The 13,966-nt window shown below is 28.6% G+C and overlaps 1 protein-coding gene across 3 annotated transcripts in view; it reads right to left on the bottom strand.

The window, feature by feature from the left end:
• LOC107437293 (ATP-binding cassette sub-family C member 4) overlaps positions 1-13,966 on the bottom strand; it is a 162,321-nt gene that overhangs the window by 112,128 nt on the left and 36,227 nt on the right. For 2 of the 3 annotated variants that reach the window (XM_087157330.1, XM_087157332.1), the window contains exon 2: positions 7,813-7,931. The exons of the other annotated variant lie outside the window; for it this stretch is intronic. The gene's annotated coding sequence lies outside the window, so the exon portion shown is untranslated. The remainder of the gene's footprint in view (positions 1-7,812; positions 7,932-13,966) is intronic. 3 annotated transcript variants of the gene reach the window in all.

Below are 13,966 nucleotides of genomic sequence, written 5' to 3'. Positions count from 1 at the left end.
CACATACACACATTCACATAATAAGTAATAAAATTGGGATTCGAACCCGGGCCATCTCAGTACGATGCGAGAGCTGTGTCCCCTTAGCCAGCACGGCCTAGGTGATGTTGCTAAGTTGGCTGCCGGAATTGAATTCACGAGTCACTACTATCAACAAGCGAAGTTTTTGTTTACGCCTTTATCGACAGCGTTAGCTGACCGCCTAAATACGTGTGATATATCATTATTCATTAAATATTCACAGAAGCGATGTATCCTGCAATATATACCGATTTTTAGAGCAATTTTTGTTCAGTATGTAATTTTTGGTAAAAATTTTATAAAGAAAATCTCAAGTCTGCAACGCAAACGCTGTAAATAAATGATATTTTAATAATTATGTTTTGAATCAAATTACTTAAATATTGAATCAAAAACGAAAACACTCGATATTTCCAGTAACATTGGATCAAGTAGACTGAGTTAAAAAAAAAAATTTCGTGCATCCAGTTTTAAACTAAATTAGCCACTCGGGAATTCGCTTATCATATAAGCTACCAACAAACTGCGTAGTAGAGAAAGTAAAGAAGAAAAAAATATCTTAAGTCATTAGACAATTAAGAGATACAATGTTATTTTATTTCTTTTAAATCTTAATTCTAGTTTTTGTTAGGCAGAGTAAATACCTGGAAGAAAAAAAACGTTAATGGGGCTCGTTAGTTCACATGTAAACAGTGACCAATCTCGGAAAGAAGTTTTGCTTGAAAACAAATATTTACCACCAATAAAATATTGTCTGCGAAAACTTACTACAAATATTTTGCGCAGAGCATTAAGCTGAGTAAATGTTTTGCCATGAAAAAGAAATGTTCTACTTTTAAAAAGAAAAAATAATAATTCCCAAGTTTCTTTAAAATTAGGGAGAAAGCTTTCTGCTTCATAATCCATTTATTGATAAATGCCTGAAGTGCTGTCAAAAGTAAAGTAAATATAGGAAGCTTAGAACGTTTTTATAAATTCAAAAAATCTTTTTTAATGGTTTATTTTTTTAAGGGATTTAACAAGAAAGATTTTTTAAAGAGTGGGAGCAAAATAAAAACCGGTCCACTCTGAAATAACTTTTGATTTAATGTTCGGATCTTAACATTCTAAGACTCAATCTTAATGGTTCGAGAGGGTGACCTCAAAGATTCTTGTTAAATAGTGCAAAAGATGTTTTAATTTACGAAATCAGACACAAAAACGTACTTCATCTGAATAAACATACCTTTCTTTCGACTTATTCGGATTTCTGCCTCCAAAATATAGGATGTAGTCCCAATCTGAGAAATATGGTCCCAATAGTTTTAGAAATTTTATTTAGTAACTAATAAGTATAAGTTTATGTAAAATTAATACTATAAGTTTACATAATAATTAATAAGTAATTTTATTTAATAACAGTCGAAAACTTTTGAATTGTAAAGTATACAATTTTTTACTTCTTTTTAAAGGATATAATTTTAAATGGCAAAATTTGAGTTATATCGGTCGATTAGTTTCTGAGAAATCGAATTTTGAAAAATTTGTATTTTTAAAATTTGATTTATCAGGTTCGATTTTTTTTAGCACTATACAATGTTAATAAGCACATTATTAAATTTATAAGCACATTTAATTTATAAGTTATAAGCACATTATTATATTTGTTTTGAAAAATAAATTCTTATAAGTAAAAAAGGTCTTTTAACAGCAAGTGGAAATGCATTATACGAAATAAAAACTAATGTAGCATTATAGAATAAAAACCAATCGCCACTCGATGATCTCTTTTTTCTTCGGAAAAGCCCTTCATGTGCATTTTATTATTTTTTTTAAAATAAATATAGAATTATGAATGTTTTTCAATATTCTAAAATTTAGTTCATTTAACGCTTGTTTCTTACAATTTTTCTTCATTTCGGAAATGAACCTTGTTGTTGTTTCCAATGCCACTTGCCAATACCAGCAAGCCTGCTTGGCGGACTTTGTCACCCGACAGATTTAGCGTGCAACAGTCACCATTTGGTCCGGTCGGTGGGGATCGAACTCACAACCTTTTGGACATTTACCTAACTATATGTTACCTAACTAACCAAGCTATATGTATATATTATGACCATTGTTGAACAGCGGACCCAATTTTGAGTTTGCGACTACCAATTCTGATTACAAATCAGTAAAATTTTGCCTACAGTTACAAAATTTGTATTATATAAACATGATTCCATGTAAAAGTTATTTTTAATTATTATTATGCATTTATTAATTTAGTAATGATTGGAAAAAATTTTGAATTGTTAAAAATTTTCAATATAATTTTTAATGATACATTTTAAAATTAGAAGGGAATCTATTGTTCTTGAGAAACATAAATTTAAAAGTGCAACTTCTTTGAGATGACAGTACACGCAAAGGGTGAAACTATTCTTAAGGGGCACTAACTTCGAACCACTCACTTGCTTGAACTATTTGGTCCCCATTTTCGGGAGAGTGGCTAACCCCCTCTCCATATTTTGTGGATCAACTATCCAAACGTGTCAACAACAACAGAAAAGATTACTTCATTTTGGGAAAGCACAGTTTGTGTCAGATTTTGTAACCTAAAAATCGTTTGCGCAAATTGAGTAACGTATTTTAGTTCAGGCCCTCAAATGTTTAAGCTATAGTCTGGCTAATGCGTGAAAATACGATCATTAGATCAGGAGGTATTTTGGGTGAAAGTTTTTTTTTCGCACCGTATAACTTTTATTGTAGATTTATTTGTCGCCCAAAAATTTCTTAAAGAATTTAATTTCATTTCATTCAGAAACAACAGCGTGAACAGGGCATCGTTGGCGGGGGGGGGGGTGGTATGTGTCATCTTCAATAATTAGAAATCTCTAAAAGTTCCCCTAAATATTTCAGACAAATTGAAAATATTTTCGAAAATTACCATCGGATTTAAATTCTATGACGTTTAAAACAAGAAAGAGATTAAAAAAAAAAATTAAACTTTTTTTCTGTTATTTAGCACGTTTAAGGTTTTTTTTTCTTCCTTTTTTATGAAATTTAGAAAACTATTGTAACTGTGTAATTCAAAATCGTCCCCCAAAAATACTGGGCCCCTGCGACGCCCATGAGCTCGAGCTTGAAAATTAAATAAAGACCATAAAACTGCCACGCATAAATAAATTTTCCTTAATATTTGTAGCACTATCTTGATATTAAAGTATTGTTTTTTAATTTAATTAAAAATATAAGTACATTTTTCAAAGAAAACTAACATTGAAAGATAAAAATAGGATTTAAATACATACTAATTTCTTAATACATATTCACAAAACAATATATTTTACGATGGATTTCTCACAGATATTATTTTTAAAAGATACATTAAGTAGAACCAAAATATTCAAAAAGAAACAAATGTAATCGATATAATATTCAGAATTTCTCATTAAACCAAAACAGCTCCATGCCAAGAATTCATAAAATATAAAAAAGAACAGCAAGCTTACATCAAAATAAGAAAAGTAAACCTCAACTTTTATTCCACATTTTTGTACTGCAAAAGCAAATTCGTTCTTTTTTATTCAAATGCGGCGGAGGCATCTGTGATTCAAGCCGGATGACGTGTTTTCTTTTTCCTCTCTTTTAAATAATTCTCTCGCCATTTATTCGTGTTTTTCTTCTGTGGTTAGTTTTCTTTTAAAAACTGCCCACTGATACGACATTCATTTGTTGGTGCGTGACTTTAATACCAGACTTTGTTGTTGACAGATCTCTTAATTCCTCATTTTTGTTTTTTTAAAAAGAATAATAAATAACATCGTTCAAAACATGTTATTCTCCTTAAGAAAAAGTTTAAAATCCTCTCCAGTCAGTTGATAATTTCTTAAAGTTAGCTTTCCATTTCATTTAATGTTGGCATTCGTTTTTACTTGTTTGATGATGTTTGTATTTTAGATCATTCGTAGTTGTTTTCGTTATGTTAATATCGTACAATGCTTAGTAACGTTTGCTAATCTTATTGATTGGTTTTGATAGTTGAAATGTTGAAATCCGCATTTAAACAAACTATAAAGGTATCGTAGCTGAAAATTGTAATGCAGAACAATTGTTGAATGCTTGTCATCCAATAACTATTGTACTGTGGTTAATTAATTTTGTTAGTCAGCTTTGATAGTTAGAAATTTGCACTATGTAAAATTAATAAATTGTAATAGTTTAAAATTGTGCAATGCACAGTGTTAAATAAACTGTTAGGGAATTTAAGCTCAAAATTAAAAAGAAAAAAAATAACAAAACAATACAGAATTATACATGTTTGGCAAAATTTGTCATCCACTTTCTAAAGTTCAATAACTCCCGAACTCTTAAACAGGTCTGTACTATATCTGTAGTTCAGCATTTTAATATTACTAAACCATGAAAATTAACAAAAAATATATTTCTTCAGCATGTTCTCTTTCAATTTGTGGGTCAAATTTACTTTTATTTACATTTTTTGAGACGAAATCAAGTTTTCTTTCATTGTGCTCTTCAAAATAGACAATTAAATTGATTTCTGTTGAAAAAAAAAGTATGAACAAACACTACATTTGTTTAGAGGAACGGAAAAAAAATCACCTTACTATTATTGAGGCTTAATTAATGTTGATAATTGGCTGCTAATACTGTCATAACTGGTGATTTTTTTTAACAGTGACTGAAGATACTAATATTGGATGGTACCAAGGTACTCGCATACTGTGTTAATAGTTTTTTTGAGGCCCCACGAAAGACCTAAATATTAGATAAAAATTTGGCTTGTAAATTTTGACTACCATCAGTTAGCCTCGAGCAACAGAAGTATGCCAAATGATACTAAATGCAACTCGTCTTAAGTTTGATGAGCTGAACTTCTTAACCTAGTAACGTAAAGGGTTCCTTGGGGTATTGGGTATTCATACACTTTTCCTTCGAGGTTAATATATTCCTTACCAGTACTATGCATGATTCTTTATCGCCTTACGAGATCATCGCCAACAAAACCAATTATTTTTATTTTTTCAAATGCCGAATGCTATTAAGGCAAAGTATGAAATAATCGTCCTGATGAGGTTATTATGTAAATGATGTGCATGTTACTGTGAATGGCCGAAATCGGTGGTTGTTGACTTTCACCGGTGAACGTTGACAATCAAATTAGTCACTTTGGTGAATGTCCGAAATATTTATTACATCCGATTTGATATTAATTTATTCTTGGATATAATTACATTTATTCGATATTTTAATACTTACTGACGATAGATTAGAACAAACATCAGTGTAGGTTATACCGGGCAAATGTATACCGGGCAGTGGCACTTGACCTTAAAAAACATCAGTATAGGGTATACTGGGCAAATGTATACCGGGCAGTGGCACTTGACCTTAAAAAACATCAGTGTAGGGTATACCGGGCAGTGGCACTTGACCTTAAAAAACATCAGTGTAGGGTATACCGGGCAGTGGCACTGAACCTTAAAAAAACATCAGTGTAGGGTATACCGGGCAATGGCACTTAACCATACCTAGTATGACTAGACCTTTGGTAAATGTCCGAAATATATACTAGGTCTAGTGCCACTTTTGCTATAGCTTAAATATTGCTTAATTTTGATATAGCTTAAATATAAAAAATTAAACAAAGCGTTTGAATCAATTTTAAACTTATAACGAAATTATTGCTTTAAAATTAAAAAAATAATAATAAAAACTGCGCCAGATAAGAGTAATTGAAGTAGTTGCTTTATACAGCGCATGAGCGGAAAAATTTTTTTAAAAAAATTATCCATGTGCATCTAAAAGTGGATGAATATCCCAAGACACCACGTAAAGCCACCGGGAATAATAATACAATAATATAAATACAATAATATCTTTCAGTTTTGTGCATGCTTTCGTATAATGTTTAGTACAGATTCATTGATTGTTTTCTTTCCAGTAAGGAGAATGGCTATTCAACTGTATACAATGCTTAATCAAATATAAAATAAATAGAAATCATAATTCCAAGTTAAAACAGTGCCAAGCCACTAATGTTATAAGTAGAAGAAAAACATTTAAAGAAATTTTAATTTAATTTGAGAAAATGTAATTAAATACAAAATACCAGACCAAAAATCTAAAGCACCGTAGACAACAGAATATACTGAAAAAGCACCAAGAATCCACGGAGAACTGCTCCAATCAAGTAAAAATATATAAATAAAAACTCAAAAGCACTGACAACATGGTAACTTATTCAGGGGACATTACCGTGCAGTCAGTGCAGAAGCAGTTTCTGCAGACAGACCCTAAATACCACAAACAGCCCAGCGCCCCTTTTTTTCCTCCAAAAAAATAAATAAATAAACAGAGCTAGTTAGAAGATTACGAAATGGAACTTTGAAAATCGAAGTAGAAGTATACATGCATATTCGACTGAGGGAAAACTCGATCTCTAAGATGAAAGTCAAGTGTCACAGGTTCGATTATTGAATTAGTTTATTATTATTTTGTTTTCAGGTGTTTTAAATAACAATAAAAAAATTTTAATTGTTATTTTCAATTTTTTTTTCTTCACTTTTCACAAATCTTTATTCCGAATCTCATCCTTTTTATCTCTCTTTTACTTCCACTGCTCTCAAACAACATTAATTCTTTTAAAGCTGATGAAATCTAAGTTTCTAATAAACCAATTTTCATCAAAATATACACCCAAGAGAGAGAGAGAATCAAATTAATCATAATTTTTGGAAGTTTAGGGATTTTGAATGCACTCGACATTTATTATTGCCTCATCAAGCATCCTGAGGAGTACGGGGTCGATGTATTAGATCAGGAAGTGGCTCTCGATCCTTGTCAAGGACACTAGTCGTGAGGCCCTACTTAAGGGAGCACACAGTTGCCATGTGACAAAATTTATCCATCAAATCGACCTCGTGCGATGATACGGTTCCGGAAATTAGATGAGTCACCAGGGAAGAATTCTCAATCAACAATGAGGATTTTATCTCTGATAGTTGTGGCAAAGATAAAGTAAACAATTTAAATAATAAGATTGGTTAATAAGGTTGAAAAAATAGGTTAATTTACATTTTTTAAATTATCCTTCTTTGTAAATAATTCCAGATCAAATTACGTTAATACCATAACGGCACCTATTACCGGAACATGTTACGGAACCAAAAAATTGATATACCGTATATTTTACTGTAATAATTACCGTAAAATAACTGAATCACTATCATTAAATACACATTACCGTAAATTTTGTGGTATATTTTTCGGTAAAATTGATTTTACGATAAAACAATTTTTACGGTAAAATAGATTTTACTGTATGTTTTATACTTATTTTGTAGCCTAAACCCTTAATATTCAGCACCAAATTTTTTTGATGAAGTAAATTCAATAAACTCAACACTAAAAAATTCTGGATCAAATAACGACATTAAAAATTAAAAAAAGTACCGTAAAGGGTAACATCCATTAGATGTTCCAAAATCAAAGTTTTTACAATTTCTTAAAGCATCTTTTCAACACAAGTAATCAATAAGTCAAACTGCAAAATATGTTTTTGCTTTCAATTTTAGAATACGGTAGTAATATAAATACTAGAATAAAAAAAAAAAAATTCATAACTCTAATACGTTTTCAGAAAGTTTAAAGCTCATTTTAATATTTTTTGAACTTGATTTATTTTTGTTCCCTTTGTCCGTGTGAGAAAAATAAATAAAACCAGATAAAACTCGTCTAAAATAAATATTTAGGATAGTAAAATAGATAATACATTTTAAATAAATAATGAAAAGAAAAATTTACGCTTGAGGTTAATGTGATCAAAAGCCATTCAGCGTTTTAGTACTTCTTGAGAATCTTATCTATACTCGCCAAACTTATGCTGACCTTTGAAAACTGTAAGCATCATCATAAAACAGCTTCTATAAAGAAATAGTCCATAAATATTCTATGTCAGAGAAATAAATTTTATATATAGCTATGAAAAAAAATACGTACATCTTTATTGATTAAGAATAAGAAGTCATATTTTAATGTATGCGAATCCAATACTGGTATTTAATAAATATGAGAATTTTAGGATTTCTTCTATTATCTCTATAACCACTCGATCGATTTTGGTTCGAGGATAGGTAGATATAATACCAGTAAAGTATAACGGTTTAACAGTTATAATAGACACTCAAGATCATACAAAACACTCAGAAGGTATGAAACAGTAGTTACACAATTGAACAAAATGAATCCAGGTGATGAGTAGTCACCGCCTAGTGTATTTTCAAAAATATTTAGATCTCGCAGCATTCAGATCTCCAGAATTCAACTCTAAAGATGCTAAATAAATAATCCCAAGAAACTAAAACGGTAAGATATTACCTGTTTAAAAACTTCATCCGTTTCAAAAATATATTAATAGCAAATAACAATTGACATGTTTCAAGCATTTCAAAAATTGACGCCCATTTTCAAAACTTACCAGACGCGAATGAGAAGAAACAAAAGTGGTTTGAAGAATAGAAGAGAGTTACGGAATACGATAGATACGTCCATTAGCAAGAATTCGAGAAATCATCAATTGCCGCTTATTGTTAGAATCTTGGCCTTAAATTAAATTTCGACAGTGCCAAAATTATTTCCACCCCTGTCACACCAGCTCATTTTAATGCCCCTGGAATCTTATTTTATTCAGATGATTATATTTTATTCATTATTATTCCCTGGATTATTATTTTATTCATATCATTCCACATCACCTCTCCATAGCGCGTGGAAATGCATTTTACCTTGATCTTCCCCTCTCAGTTACTGTGGTCTTTCTTGCTCGGTTTTTCATTCTTTTTCTCTCTCGGCTGTGTATTTTCTCGGCCAAGGTTTGGTTCTCACCTTTATTTTTCTATTTTCCGTTGGCAATGTAACGTTTATCAAATCATTTTTGTCTCTTCTCATTCACGTCTGTCAAGCCTTTTTTTAAGCGCTTAAATATATCGACTGTTATTTGCTATTTATAGATTTTTGAAGCGAATGAATTTAATCAAGTAATAACTGGATTATGTATTCCATAAGAGATGCTTCCATTTTTTTGAATATTTCTCATTCCAATCTTTCTACTCGTTTTTCATTAACCTTTCCTTGTTATTTTCTACCATTTTTTAAGGATATAGCACTAGCAATAACAAAGTTATTAAATACAAAGGTCAGTTTTAAAAGAATCACGGGAAAAAAACAGTGGAAAAAGATTAAAAAAAAGCACCAGAGAACAGTCCATGTTATACCACAAAAAAAAACAGAATCATTAAGTTTTGATGAGAAAAAATTTACGACTATTTAATGATGTATGGATTTAATGACTGATTAATGGCTTTTTAAAATTTTTGACCTAAAGTAACAAGTTATAAAATTGATTGCGTAAACTGTTGCTTTTTTAAAAAAGAACAAGCATAAAATTGTTTGTTTAAACTATTGTTGCCTTTTCTTAAAAGAAAACAAGCATAAAAGAACAAGTTATTAAATCTATTGTTTAAAATTTATTGCTTTAAAAAAAAAAAAACAAAGATAAAAGAATCAGTTATGTAATTGATTGTTTAAACTATTGTTGCTTTTAAGAAAAACAAATACAATCAGAATAGAACTAATTTCAACCCCAAAAATACTGTCTGAAATAAATAATCTTATTATTTTTTTATTTGTTGAAGTCTAATAAGAATTAATTTATAATTAACTAGTAAACTTGAATTGCTTCCGTGACCAAGTGCATTTTAAATATTTTTTATTTAATTAAGTCGAATTTGATTTTTCTTTTATAAACTATATTTTGCGACTTAATATTAAATATCAGCTAAGAACCTAGCTATAAAAGGAAATATCAATTTTATATAAATAAAATAAAAGAAGAAAAATTCCACAAATTATTATTTTGAAGTATTTTTTTTAAATTAAAATCTGTTAAAACATTAGTTTCTCGAAAATTTTCCACTGTACGAACATTAATAGAAATTATTTATGAAAGTATGGAAAAAGATTACAAAGCAATTCTATACTTAACCAAAATTAATCCAATATAGTAATGATCATATCCTAGGAAGTGATTTTTTGGAGCTCTTTATTCAAGAGATTTTTCTTAGTTTTCTTTTTTCCGCCTATTGTTTTAATAATGTCCTAAACCACAATTCTCCTATATAAAAATTTTCGAAATATTATTCTCTGCTTTGATACAACACTCTTTAAACATGTTTTAAATAATATAAAAAAATAAACTAATAAGCACATTTGCTCCTTGTTCAATTTTTCTCAAAAATATTTTGGAAATTACTTCTTACTTTCATTTGGAATAAATAATGAATTAAGACCAACCAAACAAGATAACCCTACTATCATATGAAATTTTACATAACATTTATCCTTTTCATTCAAAATAACAAGCTGTAAGTTTTAATAAATGCGTATTTGATCAAAACGAACGTGTTCCAATTCATCTTAGAATTGTATTTCCATAATCAACAATACATAGAACCAGGTGCAAATATTCTCTTTGATTTTCGAGAAAGAGGATACCACAAATCGATAATGTCTCTAAATCATCTTCGTTAGGTCAAGCATAGACTTCGCCGAAGATATAATGCTTTTGCCAGCTGTTCGGGGGTGTCAGGTTTCATACGATGCCGCTGAGTAAATATCAGTCTTTGGGGGAAGAATGTCTTCTCTGGGACTTGAAATGTTTTATCAGGGGTCAGTCTAGGGGAGGGGGGATATCCGGGAAGTAATGTTTCCTTTGCCACTCCGAAAATGTGTTTGTAATGTTAATAGTTGATTAGATTGTGAAGGAAGTCGCTTTGGCAATAATGGATTTTTAAAATTTAGTCATTATTATTGTAATTCGAAAGTATTAAAGAATTTATTCCTGGTGAATTACTAAAAATTAATTTGGTGATAACGAAAATATCCTACGGTAACACATTATTTAGATTGAAAAGGAATTCGCTTTGGCAATAATAATGGATTTTTAAATTTAGTCATTATTATTGTAATTCGAAAGTATTAAAAAATTTATTCTCAGTGTATTAGTAATAATTAATTTGGTGATAGCAAAAATATCCTATGTTAACACATTATTTAGATTGAAAAGGAAGTCGTTTAGGCAATAATGGATTTTTAAAATTTAGTTGTTATTATTGTAATTCGAAATTATTAAAGAATTCATTCCCAGTGTATTATTAATAATTAATTTGGTGATAACAAAAATATCCTAAGTTAACACATTATTTAGATTGAAAAGGAATTCGCTTTGGCAATAATAATGGATTTTTAAATTTAGTCATTATTATTGTAATTCGAAAGTATTAAAGAATTTATTCCCAGTGTATTAGTAATAATTAATTTGGTGACAACAAAAATATCCCTAAATTAACACATTATTTAGATTGAAAAGGAAGTCGCTTTGGCAATAATAATGGATTCTTAAATTTAGTCATTATTATTGTAATTCGAAAGTATTAAAAAAATTTATCTCTTATGCATTATTAATGATTAATTTCATAATAACCAAAGTATCCTAGATATCCATTAATTAAATTGAAAAGGAAGTCGTTTAACAATAATGGAATTTAAATTTAGACATCATTATTACAATTTGAAAGAATTACAGAATTTATTTCATATTTATTATTAATAATTAATTTGATTGATTAATTCTAAGGTAACCTCTTATTACTTAGATTGAAAGAAAAGAAAGTGGCTTTGGCAATAATGAATTTTTAAATTTAAACATCATTCGAAAGTATCAAAGAATTTATCCCATATGTTTTATTAATAATTAATTTGATGATAACCAAAGTATCCTAAGTTAACTCATTATTTAGATTGTAAAGGAAGTCGCTTTGACATTAATTGATTTTTAAAGAATTTCCGATTTCCGAAAGAATTTCCGAAAGATTCGAAAGAATTTCCGGATATATTTCTTTTGTATTATTAACAATTAATTTGATGATAATAAAGATAAATTTTACCGAATAAATTATTTTTATGCCAGACTCTAAGTATCATGATGAAATTACTATATTTTGAAACATCTACCATATTCACATAATACAAAAACATACATTTATCACATTAAATAATATAAAAATATAATTAACAATAATTTATTGTTAATTTTGACAAAAGAATCCCCAAAGAGCTTCGGTAAAAATTACCGAGTGTTTTGTTGTTCCCATAGAGCCAGAATCACCATAAATGTTCCTTTATTCTGGTAGATTTGACCATACTTTTTTTCTCAGTGTGGAGCCCGGATTTTGATAATCCGGAAAAGTGCCCTTAAAAATAGTAAAAGATACCCTTTTAAATATCAAAAAATGTCTTTAAAATAAAATAAAAAGACTTTCCTTATAATTAAGCAAGAATTTTAATCCCAAACATCCTTGATTTCTTAAAATTTCACGTGATCTATAATTGGATTAAAACATAGTTTATTGAGGCGCAATTTTCATTAAAGTTTGATATAATCATTTTAAGTTTAAATGAACTAAAAGTACATCATTTTGTTCGTTGTAAAAGATACAATGATTTGTCATATAACAAGTAAATTGCCGAGACATTTATTTTATCTATTACGTCAACGTTAAGTAAAAACGTGTGAAAATCAGTTAAAAAATGGGAAAATAGTAAGAATAAGCTATTTCTTCAAAATATTTCAAAGAATACCCTAATATTAAAAAAATAATTTAAAAATCTAAAAAAAAATTCCTTAAATTGACTTAAAAGAGCAAACAAATTACAAAATTCAAATGTCATCAAAACCCGATCCTTCGTTATTACCATCATTGTAAATTTTCTTTACATTATGGGAAAAGAATACTTAAATAAATTTTTTTGAGAAAATTAAAACGCAAGGATCAATCTTTAAAACAGGAGTTGGCAAGGTTCTGGACCCAATGATAAACTACATGGTAAAAAAAAACGTGATTTGTACCTCTCTGAAACCTTTCAGTTGTATAAACAGTTCTTTCCGCAGTTAGGTTTGATAGATGAAGCGTAAATTTTATTTAATCATCTAAAATACTGAACAAATACAGCATACAAAATCAAAAATTTATTAATTAAACTATTATTAAATGTAGTTACATTCTGTAAAATATATTTAACAGGAAAAATGGAATTAAAAGTAGTTTTCTTCATATTTTCTGTGTCTAATTGTTAAGAACATAATAGAGCAATTGTATGTGAATAATGTTAAAGCTGAGCAGTTTACAAAGAGTCATAAACTATAAAAGGTAAAAAAAAATATTTAATTGAATAATTTAATAACTAATGCATGTCCAAGAAAATCCGAAACTGTCCAATTAAGTATCCAAAAACTTTAACTTTGAAATAAGTAAAATACAAAATAAATATCTATCTATATTTTTTACTGATATTTAATTTAAAATACTATTTTAGTGTTCATTAAAATCCCATAATTCATTATAGTTTAAAAGTTAAATCAATACATTTCAAAACACATTGTTATATAAACCATAGGTTGCATAAGATCAAATAATATGCATAAAATGTTTTGTTTCAAGTTCATAGTTGCTCTAATATTTAAATTCGCTTTTAAAATTCACCTTTTGACTCACATAAATTTTAATGCAAGCTATTAATCGCATTCGCTAGATACAAAATAATAATTGCAGTATCATTATTCAAATTAAAAGTAGTAATATTTATTCACTATAAACTTTCAGTCTAACGTTTTTTAAAGTGAGGTCATATCATTGTAAAGAGACACACTGAGTTTATGAAACCGATTGTACAGTTCACGAAATAAAAAATTAACCACCCTGAATAACTTATGAACTAATGATCGAATTTTCACGCTTTAGGACTAAAAGTCGTATTTTCAAAACATTATATTCATATTCGTATATATTCATATATTATTATTCGTATTTTTAAAATATTATAATAGGAACTATTCGGGAAA

The sequence above is a fragment of the Parasteatoda tepidariorum genome, chromosome 2 (assembly GCF_982258835.1).
Source record: "Parasteatoda tepidariorum strain Cologne lab strain chromosome 2, Ptep-v5.0, whole genome shotgun sequence".
In the NCBI taxonomy this organism is placed as follows: Eukaryota; Metazoa; Arthropoda; class Arachnida; order Araneae; family Theridiidae; genus Parasteatoda; species Parasteatoda tepidariorum.
Note: the sequence above shows the minus strand (reverse complement) of the source record. Positions and strands in the feature narration are given on the sequence as shown.